The 18347-nt window shown below is 41.4% G+C and overlaps 1 protein-coding gene across 1 annotated transcript in view; it reads left to right on the top strand.

The window, feature by feature from the left end:
• Positions 1 to 13259: 13259 nt before the first annotated feature.
• Positions 13260 to 18347, top strand: part of LOC143497148 (uncharacterized) — a 28457-nt gene continuing 23369 nt past the window's right edge. Inside the window, exon 1 of the mRNA XM_076992949.1 lies at positions 13260 to 14319. The gene's annotated coding sequence lies outside the window, so the exon portion shown is untranslated. The remainder of the gene's footprint in view (positions 14320 to 18347) is intronic.

Below are 18347 nucleotides of genomic sequence, written 5' to 3'. Positions count from 1 at the left end.
ACTCAAATAAAGACTTATCTGTTTAGTTTGGCCTTTGAATAATCTGTTACATATTTACCACATCACATATCTTTCTTCTCCGAGGTTCACTTGTGGAGTAACACTGCAGTTGGAGCCTACAATTCCAGTATCGTCGCTCCGACGCGGAATGAAAACCTGGCGTTCATCATAAGACATTTACATTGACAATATCAACACCCAGAACTTTCACTCTAGTTACCTTATACTTAGCCTGATTGTGTGATTTATTTGTAACTTGTGTATTAGTCTGTATAATTTGTTTTTGTGTAATTTGTGTGTTAATGGGCCGCCCAATGGAGGATGGGTTCCCTTTTGAGTCTTGGTCCTCCCAAGGTTTCTTCCTATTCCCCACCATCATAGGGAGTTTTTCCTTGCCACTGTCGCCTTTGGCTTGCTCATTAGGGATTTGGACCCATAGTATTGTTAACCTTGTAAATCCTGTAAAGCGCTTTCTGACAACATATGTTGTGAAAAGCGCTATACAAATATATTTGATTTGATGTTCTGTTTGTTTACAATGATTTGGCTGCATTATAACTCCATAGCAGAGTTACTGTCCTGATCAGAAGGGTCTATAACCCAGTCTGTGTGTGTATAATGAGATTGGGAGATACTGTGTTAATACTGTGTTAAAGGATGTATAATCCAGCCTGTGTGTGTATAATGAGATTGGGAGATACTGTGTTAATACTGTGTTAAAGGATGTATAACCCAGCCTGTGTGTGTATAATGAGATTGGGAGATACTGTGTTAGTACTGTGTTAAAGGATGTATAACCCAGCCTGTGTGTGTATAATGAGATTGGGAGATACTGTGTTAATACTGTGTTAAAGAATGCATAATCCAGCCTGTGTGTGTATAATGAGATTGGGATATAGTGGGGAAAATAAGTATTTAGTCAGTCACCAATTGTGCAAGTTCTCCCACTTAAAAAGATGAGAGAGGCCGGTAGTTGACATCATAGGTAGACCTCAACTATGAGAGACAAAATGTGAAAAAAAAAAATTGAGAAAATCATTTTGTCTGACTTAAAGAATTTATTTGCAAATAATGGTGGAAAATAAGTATTTGATCAATAACAAAAGTTCATCTCAATACTTTGTTGTATATCTTCTGTTGGCAATGACAGAGGTCAAACGTTTTCTGTAAGTCTTTGTGGATCATGTGACTTTTTGCACACTTTTAACAGGAGTGCTTTCTAAAGAGGCCAACATCATTTTTACCTTCAATCTACCTGGAAACATGACACAATGAGTAATCGTGTGCACAGGTGAATTTTCTGTGATATGTTGGTGCTGCCCATAGATTAATTCAGATTTGTAATGTGCAATTCTTCCTCATCAAAGTCACAAGTGAACTAAAAAGTATCATCTTCCCATCACTAAATTACAGCCTGGCACACAACAATGACCAACACAGCATCAATACAGTGTCAACACATCATGTGTTCATCTCCGAGTCTACAAAAGTCTCCAGTAACACCACAAAAAGTCGCTAGATTTGTCGCTACTCGCTTAAAATAGTCACACAGCACAGAGCAGCGCACCCGCCCCCTCTCGTCTTTAGTCTTTACACTGTCACGTTGCTCAGCAACCATGCAGGTAGGCTCCGCCTGGTACCGCCCACTCAGCGCTCTCCTCGAGTCGACACCTTACAGTACGGAGAGAGAGAGACACCACCGGAGTATTGAAATGTCTGAGAGGAAGACATGCACCGTTTGGCTTTATTTTATTGCAGAAAATAAAACTACAGCAAGCTGTATAGTTTGCAACAGGGCTGTTAAATACAGTGGAAACACAACAACTGTGTTAGTTGTAATTAATAGAGAGAGTTATGGAGTTAATATGGAGATCAATCAATCAATCAATCAAATTTTATTTATATAGCGCTTTTTACAACAGTTGTTGTCACAAAGCAGCTTTACAAGTGCCGAGTCCTAGCCCCCAGTGAGCAAGCCAAAGGCGACAGTGGCAAGGAAAAACTCCCTAGTTTTTTGCATGAGGAAGAAACCTTGAGAGGAACGAAGACTCGGGGGGGGGGGGGGGGGGGGGGGGAGCCCATCCTCCTCTGGCCGTTAAATACATCCAGAACTCTTGATGTCGAAACATGCCTGCTTATAGTTTGAATTTAATGTGATAATGGTGAGGTAAAGTCAACTCTAGCTTTCTTATTCACAGCTTCAGGAATATGGTGGGACCATTTAAGGTGGAATTTTAGACAATAAATTGGTGATTTTAGTCCAAATGTGTTGTCTAGCGTCCTTTCCATTACACATTTGCAAGAATAACAAGAGAGGTGGTAAATATATCAAATCTAATTTATTTGTATAGCGCTTTTCACAACACATGTTGTCACAAAGCAGCTTTACAATCTTTACAGGATTTACAAGGTTAACAATCGTATGGGTCCAAATCCTTAATGAGCAAGCCAAAGGCAACAGTGGCAAGGAAAAACTCCCTAGATGGTGGGGAATAGGAAGAAACCTTGGGAGGACCAAGATTCAAAAGGAAACCCATCCTCCATTGGGCGGCCCGTTAGCACAGTCCGTGGTGCGCTGGGTGTACATGTATGTGTCTTCAATGTAATATACATGTACGTGTCTTCGATGTAATGCTTTATGAAACATCTTTCTGCTAAGATACATGAGAGGTGTTAAATGTACATGTACGTGTCTTCAATGATGCTTTATGAAACATCTTTCTGCTAAGATGCGTTTGTAAAACAGCCCTTGTTATTGTGCCGGTCATCAGGTGCAGAATTTAGGCACATATTCTAGTTCTAATGCTGTTTTAAGCAGCAGAAACAACATGGTTGACCGACAAGAGTTGACCAAAAAGCTGTTTTAAGTTTAACTGGTAGGTAAAAGTGTGTCTGTGTGTGTGTGATTAAAAATGGCCAACATTGAAGTTCATCTGTGTGATGCTATACATTCATCTATAACACGTCTCCAAGTCCAACACCCGAATGCCTTCATAGCCATTTCAGGCGATTTTAACCACTTCACTTTGGCAAAGGCACTACTGAACTTTTTTCAGTATGTGGACTGTCCCACCAGAGAGGAGCGAACACTGGATCTGCTGTACTGCAATGTTAAAGATACATACAGCTGCTCCCCCCTCCCCCCTCTGGGTAGATCTGACCACAACCTGGTACACCTCAGCCCCTGGTATGTGCCTATTGTTAAGAGCCAACCTGTGACCACGCAGACAATGAGGAGATGGTCAGAGGAGACTCGTGAGGTACTGCAGGACTGCTTCAAGACTACAGACTGGCCGGCACTCTGTGAGCCACACGGAGAGGACATTGACGGGCTTAGTGAGTGCATAACGGACTACATTAACTTCTCTGTGGACTCCATTGTCCCAACCAGGACTGTAAAGTGTTACCCAAACAACATAACAAAGGACATTAAGTCCCTCCTTAACAGCAAGAAGAGGGCATTCAGAGCTGGAGTCAAAGAGGAGGTGAGAACGATCCAGGGGAAGATGAAGACCACAATCACAAGACAATTACAGGAGAAATCTGGAGTGTAAACTCCAGCAGAACAACATCAGGGAGGTTTGGAGTGGAACGAGGACCATCACCAGTTTCAGGTCCAACGACAACAGAGTAGAAGAGGACAGTGAAGACAGGGCCAATGAACTAAACCAGTTCTTTAACAGGTTTGACACTACAGGCTCTGCCCTCCCTCATCCTGACTCCACTGCTATCTGTTCCCTGCAGCCCCCTCCACTCACCCCCCCCCCCCTCATGATAGTCCAGCTCACACCTCCACCTCTCCACCACAAACCACCCCCACAGTGACCCTCACTGCTGACCAGGTCAGGAGACACCTCAATAGACTCCACACAAATAAGGCTGCAGGGCCCGATGGCGTCCCCCCCCAGGGTGCTTAAAGCCGGCGCAGGTCGTGTGAAGTCCTGCAGTATGTCTTCAACATGAGCATGAGTCTCCAGATCACGTCCCTGTGTTGTGGAAGACGTCCTGCATCCTTCCTAATCTGAAGATGCCGCGCCCTAGTGACGTCAAGGACTACAGACCGGTGGCACTGACGTCCCACATCATGAAGACCATGGAGAGGCTCGTCCTCCATTAGCTCCGGCCCAGAGTTCAACCACTCCTAGACCCCCCTCCAGTTTGCCTACCTGCCCCGCCTGGGAGTTGAGGACACCATCATCTACCTGCTCGACCGAGTCTACGCTCACCAGAACAAGTTTTTTTACTTCTCCAGTGCATTTAATACCATCCAGCCTGCTCTTCTGGGTGAGAAGCTGACGGCGATGCAAGTAGACATTCCCCTCGTGTCCTGGATTACAGACTATCTGACTGTGAGACCTCAGTATGTGCGTTTGCAGCACGCTGTGTCGGACAGAGTGATAAGCAACACGGGGCACCACAGGGAACTGTCCTCTCTCCATTCCTCTTCACCCTCTACACCACAGACTCCAGCTATCGGACTGAGACCTGCCACCTTCAGAAATGTTTTGATGACTCAGTGATAGTTGGATGTATCAGCGGGTGATGAGGATGAGTACAGGGCTACGGTCACAGACTTTGTTACATGGTGCAGGCTGAACCGTCCAAGGAGCTGGTGGTGGATCTAAGACGGAACAAGGCACCCTTGACCCCTGTGTTCATCAGTGGTGTCACTGTGGGCACTTTAGAGGACTACAAATACCTGGGAGTGTATATAGACAATAAACTGGACTGGGGTAAAAACACCAAAACACTACAGGAAGGGCCAAAGACTCATTCCACCCAAAAGCACCACAGAGCGCCACAGGAGGTCATTCCTACCTGTGGCCATCAAACTCTATAAAGACATAGATGGCAGAGTCTGGTGAGGATGAACTTAACCGGCCTGCACAGAGTCCTGACCTCAAACCAATTGAACACTTTTGGGATGAATTAGAGAGGAGAGGAAAGCCAGGCCTTCTTGTCCAATATCAGTATTACGAGTATGTGACCTCACAAATGCGCTTCTGGAAGAATGGTCAAAAATCCTCATAAACACACTCCTAAACCTTGTGGACAGCCTTCCCAAAAGAGTTGAAGCTGTTCTAGCTGCAAAGCGTGGACCTACGTCATATTGAACCCTATGGCTTAGGAATGGGATGTCACTCAATCTCTTGTGTGAGTCCAGGCAGGTGAGCGAATACTTTTGGCAATATAGTGTTTTATATATATATATATTCAATAGTGTCTTGGCCAAGACAATGGCAACAACTCTCTTTTCTTTTTGTAAGGAAATTGATATTTTATCATATTATACCATAAAAAATTAAACATTTGACACCAAAATCACTGGAACTTTAATGCATAGTACACAAATCAACCAAAATCAGAAGAAAAACAGGTTTATCTGGCCCGCTGTGAATCAGGCCATCACTATGTCTGTGAAACTGCCTGTGAGTCTTTCTAAGATAGGTTTTCCATATAGTAGAAATGTAGAACAAAATCAATTATGTACAAACTGTATACAACTGGAATAACTTGGAATAGAAAGCATTTTACAAAAAGAATGTTTTCGTTATTTTAATATTGTTATATAACATACATGAACAAAATCAGTATGGGAAACAATAAACTCTTAAATTTATGATCCCATGTTCATTCGGTTCATCCATCTCTGTTAAACAAAGTGCAGAGCAAACACGCATCATGAACACACTCTTTATGAATAAGAAACAAACTTCAAAGGGAGCTGCGAATAATTAACTAACGTCGTGGATTGCACTGGATTAAATGAGCTCATGACTGCAGCTTTGTAAAAAATCCTTGCTGCCTTTGCAGTTTTGATAGCAAATCTTCAGACGCCCGTTCCAGCTGTGCATCAGTGTAATTCTTGTATTTCTGTGCGTCTTTGCTCTTGTAAGATACCAACAGCACCACCTACTGTCCAGGAGCGGTGTATTTGTACCAGTCGGTGTGTATTTTTGAGAAAATCTCTTCAGAAGGCACTCCTGATCCACTAAGGACAGTTGCACGTATTGTAGGTACGTATTTGTACGTGTAGTGTGAAGTATTAGAAAGTTGCTCTGCATTTGTTTGAAAATAGTATGATATTTGCGGAATATGTCCTGTTTGTTTACAACGTTTTGGCAGCATTATACGCTGCACTCTCAGCATGTTATAGTTTTATTTTCTAACTCCCCTGAATTGTAACGCACTTGTTATATAGCTGTTAAGACAAATGCTAAAGTTATGGTGTCACTATTTTTCACATTAATCATTCTATAAGCTATATACAGTTATCTGTAAAACCATTTTAAACTACCATGAAAATGGTATTTTTTAATGACTCAATAATTTTGTTCAACCTTAAACACTATGAATAGTACCCTAGCAAATTCACAGCAGTGAAAATCACATTATGAACCATGAAAATAACCTTTTCCCCATTAAATATTACATTTTCTGTGATATGTTAGTGCTGCTCATAGAATAATTAATTGAAGCAATGTGTACAGTGGCACTGAACCAAACAGAGAGAGACACGTATCACAACATAGACAAGTGTTTTCATTTTAGTGAAGGAATGAAGCCTAGCACTGTCTCATAATTGTCTTTAATATGATTGTCTTTAATATGAATGTCTTTAGTATGAATGTCTTTAGTATGAATGTCTTTAGTATTGTGCAGAGCCCAATCGCTTCTTTGTCATGATTATGTTTCATCTTCATCTCACAATGAATTTGCAATGTCTTTTGTCCTCTAGATATTAATAGCGTCCACATTCCTAAACACTTTACCTACTGTGACGCACGGCGGAGCGGCGAAGGACAACACACGGGATCCTTGGCTGCGATAGACGTCACTTTTATTATCCTACACAGATAGCGCATACAGCGCACGGAGAACACTTAACGGACACGGCAACGTGTAGACTGTACTGTACACATGTGAGTATGAATATGTGAGTATGAATATGTATCCAGATGTTCCTGAGGTAGGTTTATGTTTAATAATGTTGTAGATGTTGCGGATGATGTTAACATTGTACAGCTGTGCAAAATAGCGTAGTGCAAGTGAGCGACATGTCCTGTTCAGTGCAGTTAAGTCCAGTTGGTTCAGTTCAGTGGTTTAAAGACTCAGAGGAGTCCACTGTGGTTAAGGAGAGCTACAGCTCTGGGAAAGAAGCTGTTAGCATGTCGTGTTGTGCTGGTTTTAATGGTCCTTATTCTTCTACCAGAGGGGAGAGTCTGGAAGAGGTGATGTCCAGGATGTGTCATTTTGTGAGCGCGTTTCCTCACCCTGCTGGTGTGGATCTCCTGAAGCGTTGGCAGGTTACATCCAATGATCTTCTCTGCTGATCTGATGATGCGCTGGAGTCTGGCTCTTTCTTTTGAGGTAGAGGAACCAAACCAGGTGGTTATGGATGAGGTGAGGATGGACTCGATGATCGCTGTATAGAACTGGATCATCAGGGTCTGCGGCAGGTCAAATTTCCTGAGCTGTCTCAAGAAGAACATTCTCTGCTGAGCTTTCTTGGTGATGTTGACGGTGTTCCTCTCCCACTTCAGGTCCCTGGATATGGTGGTGCCCATGAACCTGAGTGACTCTACAGTGGAGACTGCAGAGCCATTGATGTAGAGGGGGGATACAGGGGGTGGGTTGCGTCAGAAATCCACCACCATCTCTACAGTCTTGTCTGTGTTTAGCAGCAGGTGGTTGTCGCTGCACCAGGACACCAGCTGATCAACCTCCTTTCTGTAAGCAGACTCATCACTGTTGGCTATGAGGCCCACCAGGGTGGAATCATCCGCAAACTTCAGGGCTGTCCAGGTGCTGAAGGATGAAGTGGAGAGTTAGGTTGACCACGTCATCAACAGATCTGGTTGCTCTGTATGCAAACTGGGGGGTCCAGCAGGGGGTCTGTGATGGTCTTTAGGTGGGCTAAGACCAGGCGTTCAAAGACCTTCATGACTACAGATGTCAGGGCGACAGGTCTGTAATCATTAAGTCCAGTGATGGTGGGTTTCTTGGGGACTGGGATGATGGTGGAGGTCTTGAAGCAGGCTGGATCACAACGGAGCTCCAGTGATCTGTTGAAGATGCTGGTGAAGACTGGTGCTAGTTGCTCACAGCAGTGTTTTAGGATGGATGGAGAGACTGAATCAGGTGAATAGTAGTAGACTTCTAATAATAATAATAATAATAATAATAATAATAATAGTAGACTTCTAGTCTAGTTTTTAGTTTATGAAAGTACACTTTTAAGTATACTTTAAGTGTAAGAATAGTAAACTTTGAGTACACAACTAGTTTACATTTAGGTTTTATTTTGTACTGTTAATATACTAAAAGTAAGCTTATTTGTATACTGCTAGTTTACTAAGAGTATTCTTAAAAGTGTACTTTCATAAACTAAAAACTAGACTAGAAGTATATAACTAGTAAACTAACAGTATACCTGTAAGTTTACTTTTGAACTTAACATAATAATTATAGTTTACTACTTATATGTTTTAAGTATACAATAATTTCAATTTAGTTTCAATTTCTTACACTTTAAATATACCTTTAACTGTACTTTAAGTAGACTTACCAGTGGATTACATACATAAAAATAAACAAGACATACTCATGATTAAGAACATATTTCTTTATATATCAAAATGTAACAAATAAATATAACAAATAACACTGGATGCCAAATTAAGAACATAATACAGAAACACAAAGTCTTTAGAAATGTTTGGTATTAGAAACTTTATCATGCAGCCTTTCTGAAATCACTCCCTGTGACGCGCGGCGGAGCAGGGAAGGAAGAGACACGATTCCTCCTGGACTGACGTCACTTTTACTTTTAATGCACAGATATAGCGCACAAAGCGCACGAAGAACATACAACTGTCACAAGAACTGTAGACAACGACGAGCACAGGACACTGCGCGAACGCACATTAAATAGACAAACCACATTAGCCCCACGTGATTACGAGACGATTTACAGGTGAGACGGATTATCACATGACATAACCATAACCACTGAGTTGCCAGGTCCTACAAAAATATCCAGCCCAAAGTCAGTGTAAAATCCGCCCCTCAGAAGCCAAAACTAGCCCAAAGGCCAAAGTTGTTGAGCGGGGGGGGGGGGAGGTGTAAATTGTCGACCGGGGAAGCAGTGTTAAAATGGAGACAAATTAAGTATTATATCGACATTGATTCTTAGTGTTGACATGTAACTCCCGCAGTGGCCCAACTCAAAAGTAGCCCAAAAAACCGCACCTCGCAACCCCAGAATTTTTACCCGCGGAAGGAGTTTTAAACAAGCCCAATTTGGCGTGAAAACCGCAATCCTGGCAACACTGCCACGGATATCCATGGACGCAGACAAAGCACGTGGACAACGTTAACACACGCCCAAAAGGGAGGGGCCAGGGTCCTCAACGTGACACTCCCAGGCTGCCCACAAGCAGGGTTTTTGCCTTGAGCTTACAAAAATATGTTTTATATATGTGTGTGCATGTGTATAATGTTATGTATTATAATATGAATCAAGCTTGTTAAAATCCTCTCAAACCTTGGAAAACTACTGTCAATAGAATTAGCCAATTGTTTATCTGTTTCTGTACTGGTTAATAACTCTGTGTACATAAAGATCTGATTCACTTCCGCCCATGTACTATTTACTCTAAGCTATTCCACCCCAAACTACAAGTCAAGTATACTTCTGTATAAGGCAAGAATACTTAATTATACTTTTCTTAAGTATATATTGATCAAAGGTTTAAGTACAAGTAAAGGCCACATATACTTAAACTATTCTGTATACTTGTCAGTATAAGTCAAGTATACTTAAGTATAACTGTGTTAAGTACATCACTGATAAGTGATAAGGAGCTCGTCACCGTGGCTACCATCCTGCAATCATGTTTTGAAGCTAGACTGTAAATCTGTCCCTCCTACTGTTAGTAACACCTCACTGACACAGACTTGGCACATTCCACCACGTGCATTAGGTTTAAGCCCAAAACCTGTTAATACAGTGACGGTGTCAAAATTAAAGTCATCCACAGCAACTCAACTTCTGAAGAAATATAAAAGATGCTGTGATGGTATCATTCCTAACCTCTATTGCCCCATTCCAGCCCCTCTTCCAAGTGATCAGTTTGCTCATGTCCTTACAGAGAACCTTTCTGCTATTGGAAGCACGTCTCAAATGGTCCAGCTACTTCAAGCATCAGCCAGACATCCAGTGGATAAAGTTGCAACAGAGTTTGGAGACCTGCCCTGTGGATCACTGTTTACTTACCAATCCCACAAGCTGCCCACCACTACAATCACTGACCCTCACCCACTGTTTCCTCTGCCACCACAGCCATGTAATTACACCACTGCTTTAAATGAAACTGAGAGTAACTACTACTGTGGCATGACTGTCACCCTCTCTGATGCAGAGTTACTGGAGATGGAAACGAGGGACCAGAGCACAAACAAGACCTGGCACAGTGTCCGCTCCCAGCGTCTGACCTCATCTGTTTTCAAAAATATTGTTTCTAGAATTGCAGACTCTGACTGCTTAGTGACAAATATGCAAAGACAGAAAATGCCTGTGCAGACCCTGGCAATGAAAAGGGGCCTAGAGGTGGAACCCATTGTAGCTTCAGAGTATGAACAAGTAACAGGTAATCACACATGACCTTGTGGCTTCATCATAAATCCTCATGCCCCCCCATTAAGGTGCCTCACCTGATCGTAAGGTGGTTGACAATTCTGGGCTTCTTCAGGGGCTTCTGGAGATTTGTTGAGTGCAGTTACCTGTCTGCAAGCCCAGATGGCACTTTTGCTCTTAAATGCAACCATGACTACTATTACCAGGTAATGGGGCAGATGGGCATCACTGGAATGAAGTGCTGTGATCTTTTTGTTCACTGTACCAAAGACAATCACCTGGAGCAGATCCACTTTGATGGCAAGATATCGGAGTCTATGAAAACTAAACTGGATATGTTCTTCTTTGAATATTTTCTGCCTGGCCTGTGCAGATGAGGAGACTATAAATAAAGGAAGCACACATAAATTTGGCATTGTTCCTTAAGGAAACTACTGTTAATAGGTAAATGTTTCTGTAATATGACAGTTTTAAGAATTGATTTTAAAAAGTGAGAGAATGTCATGACCATAAAAATGTCAGAACCATAAAAAAAACTAAGAATGATTTTTAGAAAATTAGTACATTGTTTTTATTGGTTCACAATGAGCAAAAATGTGTTACATTAATTTCATTATTAACAAAAAAAATGCACATCAATAAAAGTTGAGATGAATAAATGTTTGAATGTTTGTTACTCAGTGGAAGAATAATTTTCAAGCAATTCAAAGTCCAGTATGGCTAATAAAAATAATACTGAATTTGTAAAATATACTTCATGGTTGTACTATGCATGTTAACATTTGATAATACACTTTGAATATGTTACTTCATAATTAAAAAAGAGGTCCCTGAAAATTGGTAAGTAGAGCACAAACACAGCTGGTTAACTGAACCACACAGGGAAAGGGGCAGAACTCCGTCAAATATCTGGTATTCTTTAATGCGTCTGATTGCTCAACATGGATCCTCAAGTGAGCAATTTCTTGCATGTATGTAATTTCTTCTTTACTAAACTGCCCACATGGCCCCAAGAATGTAGGAATTACAAGTTTCACACAAATGTTACTGAGGAGGTCTTTGATAAGAAACCCTTTATCTACAATTACTTCATCTCCTGGTTCAAGTAGGCTCAGAATGCCAGACTCTGTGGTAATTTCTTTATCTGAGATGAAGCCTGTGTACAGCTTGCTGACTAGACTAATTGACCCTAAAGGATTAATACCAATCAGTGAGTTTAGTGTGGTGGAACCTTTATAATGGGAGTATGTGACAGTGTTGAGAACCTTTGAGCTTGCAGTTTGGATGTAGATCTCTGTACAGTCTAGTATCACTCATGCTTTGGGGAATGTCTGTTTAAAGGAGGGTGGGATCAGTTCATCTACAGCCTCTCTACTTGGCCATATTGGTAACGTACCAAGCATAGAGTACAGGTAATTGCACCATATTACACAAACCCTGCTGACTGTTGCTTGCAATACATTAAAGTACTTTGATAATAGTGTTATGGATTACCAGACCTTACTTCATACACTGCATCAACTCGTTATGGGCTTAGACCATTATTTTGTTTACATAATAAAGATAAAATGTTTCAAATATTTCCAATATTTACTGCCGTGAGCCCCGCCCACAACACTCACAATGCAGTCTGACAGTCAGAGCAGACCCGCACCGCTCCACGTCCACGCTGCAAATGAACTGCGCATGCCCAAAGCCGCCGCTGATTGACCCCGCCCCATATTTACAGAGCCGGATGTAAAATGCGTCTTCAGTGTAATACAAAATAAATCACTGAATTTAACTCACACAGTCTCAGTCAGTCACTCTAACATATTTATAGTATTTTTATTATTATTTTTTCTCTCCCACAACGTTATTATTTTACAGCTTCAAAAACAGGTATTATGCAAATTAGGCGATGACACCATTTTGTGACTTTTAGGATAGCCAATAGCGTCTTTCCTTACTGAGGAGTTGGCAACTTTTACGTTTTCTTGTAAACTTAAAAAACGTGTATTATGTTATTTAAATAACAATTAAAGAACATTTTGATCTGTAAACGGTAGCAGTCTTAAGGGTGAATTTATTGGATTTATATTTCCTGGTCGGAAAACGTAAGCAACACGTAGGAGGAGTTGGATTAGATGCAGCTCCGCCCCCTGGACCGACCAAAAGAAACTATGGACGGTGGGAGGAGTTGGATCTAGATCTAGCTCCACCCCCTGGACTTTTGCTTCGGCAGATACGGATACTTGTTGGCAACGCTGCTCTTACAGACTAGTGATGGGATTTTCGGCTCTATTTTGAGATGCGGCTCTAATGGCTCTTCTTACTGTGGAGAGCCGGCTCTTTTCGGCTCCCAAACGGCTCCCCATATATATTTTTTACATTATTAATTAATAGCTTAAACCTAATTTTATTACATTTTGTTTCATTATTGACATTGTTAAGCACTTGTGATGAGTAAAAATGCTGCATAACAATGCTTTATAAATAAATATTTTATTATAGCAATTATTAAATTATCACAAAATAGAACGCAATACAGCTTGGTCAATTGCCTTCCACAAAAAAAGTGGAGACTTTTTTTTTCAGTGTTTTCCCACCACATTATTAACTGAAAGCTGTGTGTGATTGGTCAGATGTGTGGAGCACACGCTTGACAAGCGGGCAGTGGAGACATTCTTTGCAGTGTTGTCCGAAACGATATGTGAGAAAAAGAAACACCCCTCAAAAACAGGGGAAGGAACAATTACCTGACGAAAATTAATGTTGCATTGTGTTCCAGGTTTGAAAAGTGCTAAAGTAGGCTAAAGTAGGCTACTTGAAAATGTAACTGTATTTTGTTTCACAACAAATAGATGTCTGACTGAATCGATGTGATAAAAAAGCGAATTATTTCGAATAATTTCGAGTATATGTATAAATATTTAAGTTTAAGGTGCTGGGAAATATTGAAAATGGCCTTTTCCAATATTGAAAATTGACGTACAAGTGCTTAAATTCCACCTTGTAAAGGTGTATGAAGCCGGCATACACGACTTTGTTCATTGCGCTGAAGAGGTGCACGACCTCGCTTCGCACGAGGGTCCTCGCGCAGGGGCGGAGCCACCGCGATTGCGTCATTTTCGGCGCACGGACCCTCGCGCAGGTCGCGACGCGCCAAGTATGCTCTACCACTGGCAGAAACAGAGCAATACGCGCAAGGAGAGGGAGAGACAGCGAGGCACCGAAGGACAAATAAAAACGATGTTGGAAAAAAACTGTGGCACTTGCAGAGCACAAGCGCAATACTGAAGGAAAAAGCGGCTCCCAAATAGGATCCTAAAACGGCTCCCATTGTGGAGCCGGTTCCAATCGTTCACTTCAAAGAGCCGGCTCTTAGAGCCGGATCGTTCGCGAACGACACATCACTATTACAGACAGAGAAGAGACTTTGATGAATCCAGGTACGCAGCAGTCGGTGTGTGCGGGAGAGTTAAAAAGATTGAGTATTAATCTTTTTACACGAGTATTGCTCCAAATCAATATCAGCGTTGGTATCGATATTTGGATCGATCCGCCCACCTCTACCTACCATCACCATCGGACATTACAGACCACAGGTTTCCTTATTCTCAATATCAGCATCGGGCGTTTAGTGGAGTTGCGCCTATTGTCGTGTTGGTGTTTGGAAGTGTTGGACTACTGGTTGACCTGTAAGTACTTAACTTAGTAATACGTACCACTAACACCTTTTAACCACATCTTAACCACACTATTTTGTTCGTTCCGTTACCTCACGGTTGAATCTCGTGTCTTGACTAAGTTGGTGGAAAATTCAATGTGTTAAAGTGTTTTTATAATGGATGTTGTAGCGCTAACTAACCCAGCCAGATAACGTAGCTACTTATTTGATACTATACGAATATAATTATATTTGGTTCTTTTGTTTAGTAGCCCAGTGGTTCCTGTTACAAAGATTAAAGCTTATATGCTAGTTATATTGTACGATTTTATTACTAAAACTCACTTACGCGCATACAGGCGGTATTACGGTAGCGCTTTGGGACACGACACAGAGAGATTGAAATGTTATACATTGATGTTCTGTACTTATCTAAATAATTAAATGTGCCCATATTTTGTTTTTCAGTTATTTTTTAAGTGTGGGAATTTTAAGTCGTATGATACCGAACTCAAATAAGAAGTTGGCAAAATACTGATACATGATTACTCGGTTGTTTATGTTCACTATTTGGGGCTGTGTAAAATACACAAATTGTTTTCAAATTACTCTACACTTTCTAGGGTATTATTCATGTGATTTGCCAGTGTTTTTACTGTAGGATTTTGAAATAATGAGATGGAAAAAATATATTACTTTTTTATACTGTGGTGGACATTTTTATTATTTCATTATATTCCATTATATAATATATATAATAAGAGTTATAATTTTAACTCTGCATAAGAGATATGTAATCACTTGATTAACCATTATATTGGATATGTAGATTAATGATGCACACACATATGTAACCTTTCACTGACACACACATGACACTCATGTGGTCTTGTATAATTTTGGCTGTGTTTTTATGAAGGGAAAGACAGGAGCTCTTTTCTCCATCATTGCTCTGTCTTTGCCTTAGTTTTTTCTCTCCTGTAGGAAAAAAGAAACTTAAAGGCGAAACGAAACTTTGTTTTCTTGGAAGACTGTGAGAGAGCAGAAGGGAAGAGGCCACAGTGGCCTTGAGAAGAACAGAATGAGCCCTTTCAGTGCAAAATGCAAGGCACGCAGTTTTGAGATAAGCAGACAGACAACTAGAGAGGAGCAGGTGGGGTTTCGAGGGAGAGCAGCAAAGGTGGGGGGAGTTATCGAAACTTAGAGAGAAATAGAAACTTAGAGAGAGAAAGAGTATGAAAGGGAGGACATCGTCCAGCACAGGCGAGCACCAGTGCACTGGAGAGTTTGTACCACGTATACTTTGGCTATTCTGTACTCACTTATATTACATATAAATTGATCTAAAAGAACTTTTGGTGTCAAGACTTTGCTTGGGTAACTCAGTCAAAACCAATCGGATCATCGGGGTAGTGTTGGGGCCTATCTGGGTCAGGAGAAAATATCCCAACACTCCTCTAAATGGCACTCATCTGGTCTCACTCCTTCACATAAAACTGTAGCAAAGGCCAGTGCAAAAAGTCCACAGTTGCTACCTGACTGCTGAATTTGCACAGCAGGTCTCCTGAGGAGGAAATAGGGTGCTTCTGGACGAAGCATCCAAGACAGCATTTGATGGGTGGTCTTATTAATTGATGCATTCAAACTGTCATAAATGCACACCTTGTTTGACCCACAGAAAATGTTGCTTGCTGTAATCCAGTGATTGTCATTAATGTTCAGTACTTGTACAAATGGCTTTTCTGTCATCCCAACAATCCCTCCCTCAATTATCTTGGCTTCCACTTCTCTCTCTCTATTCTGTGCTCCTAGAAAATGAAATGGTTTGATTTTAGTATTCTTGAGGGTTTATGGAGAGATTTTAATTTAGAGGTATTAACAATATATATTGGTAGAGTACGGCATATGACAAAAAGTGATTTACGACTTTGACCTCTAGTTGACCCCGCCCCTTACCACCCCCTCCCCCCTCCCCCTCCAACCCCCCCCACTTCCCCCCCTTCCTCCCCCCCCCTCCACCCCTCCACCCCACCCCAACTCATGACATCATCATCACATCAGTCAACGTCAAGACGACCAAAGAGTATTAAGTTGTGCTTTGATATTTTGCTTGATAAGGTTAATTAAAACATTAATTTGATCTTCTTTGATGTTGACTCTCCGGAGCCGTATAACCCTAGACACCTGCGACACACACACATACACACACACACACACGCACACACATAAACAAACACGTGCACAAACCCTAGTCACACAGACCAGCGCTAAAAGATAGGGATCTCAGACACACACACCCGTAGTCACACACACACACACACACACACACACACACACACACACACACACACACACACACACACACACACACACACACACACACACACACACACACACGCACACCCTGAACAGAACAGGAGGATCTCAGACACACAAACACACACACACACACACACACACCCACTCCCCTGAACAGAACAGCGCACACACACCCCTAGTCACACACATACATACATACCCCCTAGTAACACAGAACCGCGCATGCGCACACAAATATGCTTACTTTGAATAACTTCAAACAGTTAACAAAACTCTGATGAACCAATGAGGAGGCATTCTCAACGCACCAATCCAGGGTGCGTGTTTAGAGCGCGAGCATTTAAAGAGAGAGAGGGGGAACGTTTCCTTGAGGAGTCAACATGCATTCGACTGTGGTATGCGAATATCCATACAAACCATTTTTTTCCTGAGTGAGGCCCCATACTGACTTGAAGTAACTCTGAGGGTCCTCGGCACGCTGAGTTGACCTCGTCACCTTTCCCTCAATGAATTAACTCAGGTCTTCCCACACACACACACACACACACACACACACACACACACACACACACACACACACACACACACACACACACATACCGATGCACTCGCACATGACCTTGACTAATGCTGTAGGGAAACCTCCGTCCACTGCCCGCGACACACACACACACGCGCGCGCGCCCCCTAGTCACACACTCCCCTAGTCACACAGAACAGCGCACACACAAATATGCCTACTTCAAAGTAGCGTACTTCAAACAATTAACAAACTCTGATGAACCAATGAAGAATCATTCTCAACCGAGTTAAACCACACTGTATAAACATTAAAATTACCTCTTTTAAAATTTTATGTAGAGAACTTGTTAAACTATCAAGTTTATAATGACAATCTTAAAACAATGTAAATATATGTAAAAGATTAATACATTGTTTTATTCACTGTTTTTTTCTGAAAACATGGAACTCAGATTTCAGTCTCCCTATATCAAAGAAACTGCCATAACTTTTTATCAAATGTTGGAATATCTCCTCAGGAATCACCCGACTCTTTTAAAACATATCCTTTCTAAAGTCTGCAGGAGCCTATGATACATGTTGGGTCATAGTGCTTAATATCCATTATGTGAAGCTCCACTGTGTAGCAGAGTTTCAGGGAACTTCCTGAAGACTTATAAAAGGCCGTCCTTTAACAGTAAATGTGGGTTTATCAATAAATGTGACAAACCCATAGAAAGTTGCAAAAAAACACTGGACCGAGGCATGAATTGTGCACCAGTTTAACACCAAGTTTAATCAATGTGCATAGCAGTTCACAAAAATTGCTTCTGGGGCAATTTCTTTAACTTTATCTTAAAGTCCTTTAGCGGGAGCCATGACAGTAGTCACAATGTACATCACATTTTTTACATCACAAAGTGCTGCATCTGTTATTTTAAAACACCAAAGACAGATTGGACATTTTGTCGTTCTGAAATATAAAACATCCACAAATCATTACTAAGTTTGGGCCTGCGGTATTTACATAACAAATTATCAGACTGTTGTGCATGACATGAAAATGTCAGTTGTCTTATCTACTCGCCAGTCAAAAATGTAAGCAGATGGAACTTCATCTTTGATTTCATTAAGGCCAGAGGCTGTAATAACAGAGCCTACAGTTGTAAATAACTCTGAATGTAGTTGGACATGCCAGAAAACTGGAGTGGTTAAGACATCATCGTACACGGATATTCT

Source organism: Brachyhypopomus gauderio, unplaced genomic scaffold (assembly GCF_052324685.1).
Source record: "Brachyhypopomus gauderio isolate BG-103 unplaced genomic scaffold, BGAUD_0.2 sc101, whole genome shotgun sequence".
NCBI lineage: Eukaryota > Metazoa > Chordata > Actinopteri > Gymnotiformes > Hypopomidae > Brachyhypopomus > Brachyhypopomus gauderio.
Note: the sequence above shows the minus strand (reverse complement) of the source record. Positions and strands in the feature narration are given on the sequence as shown.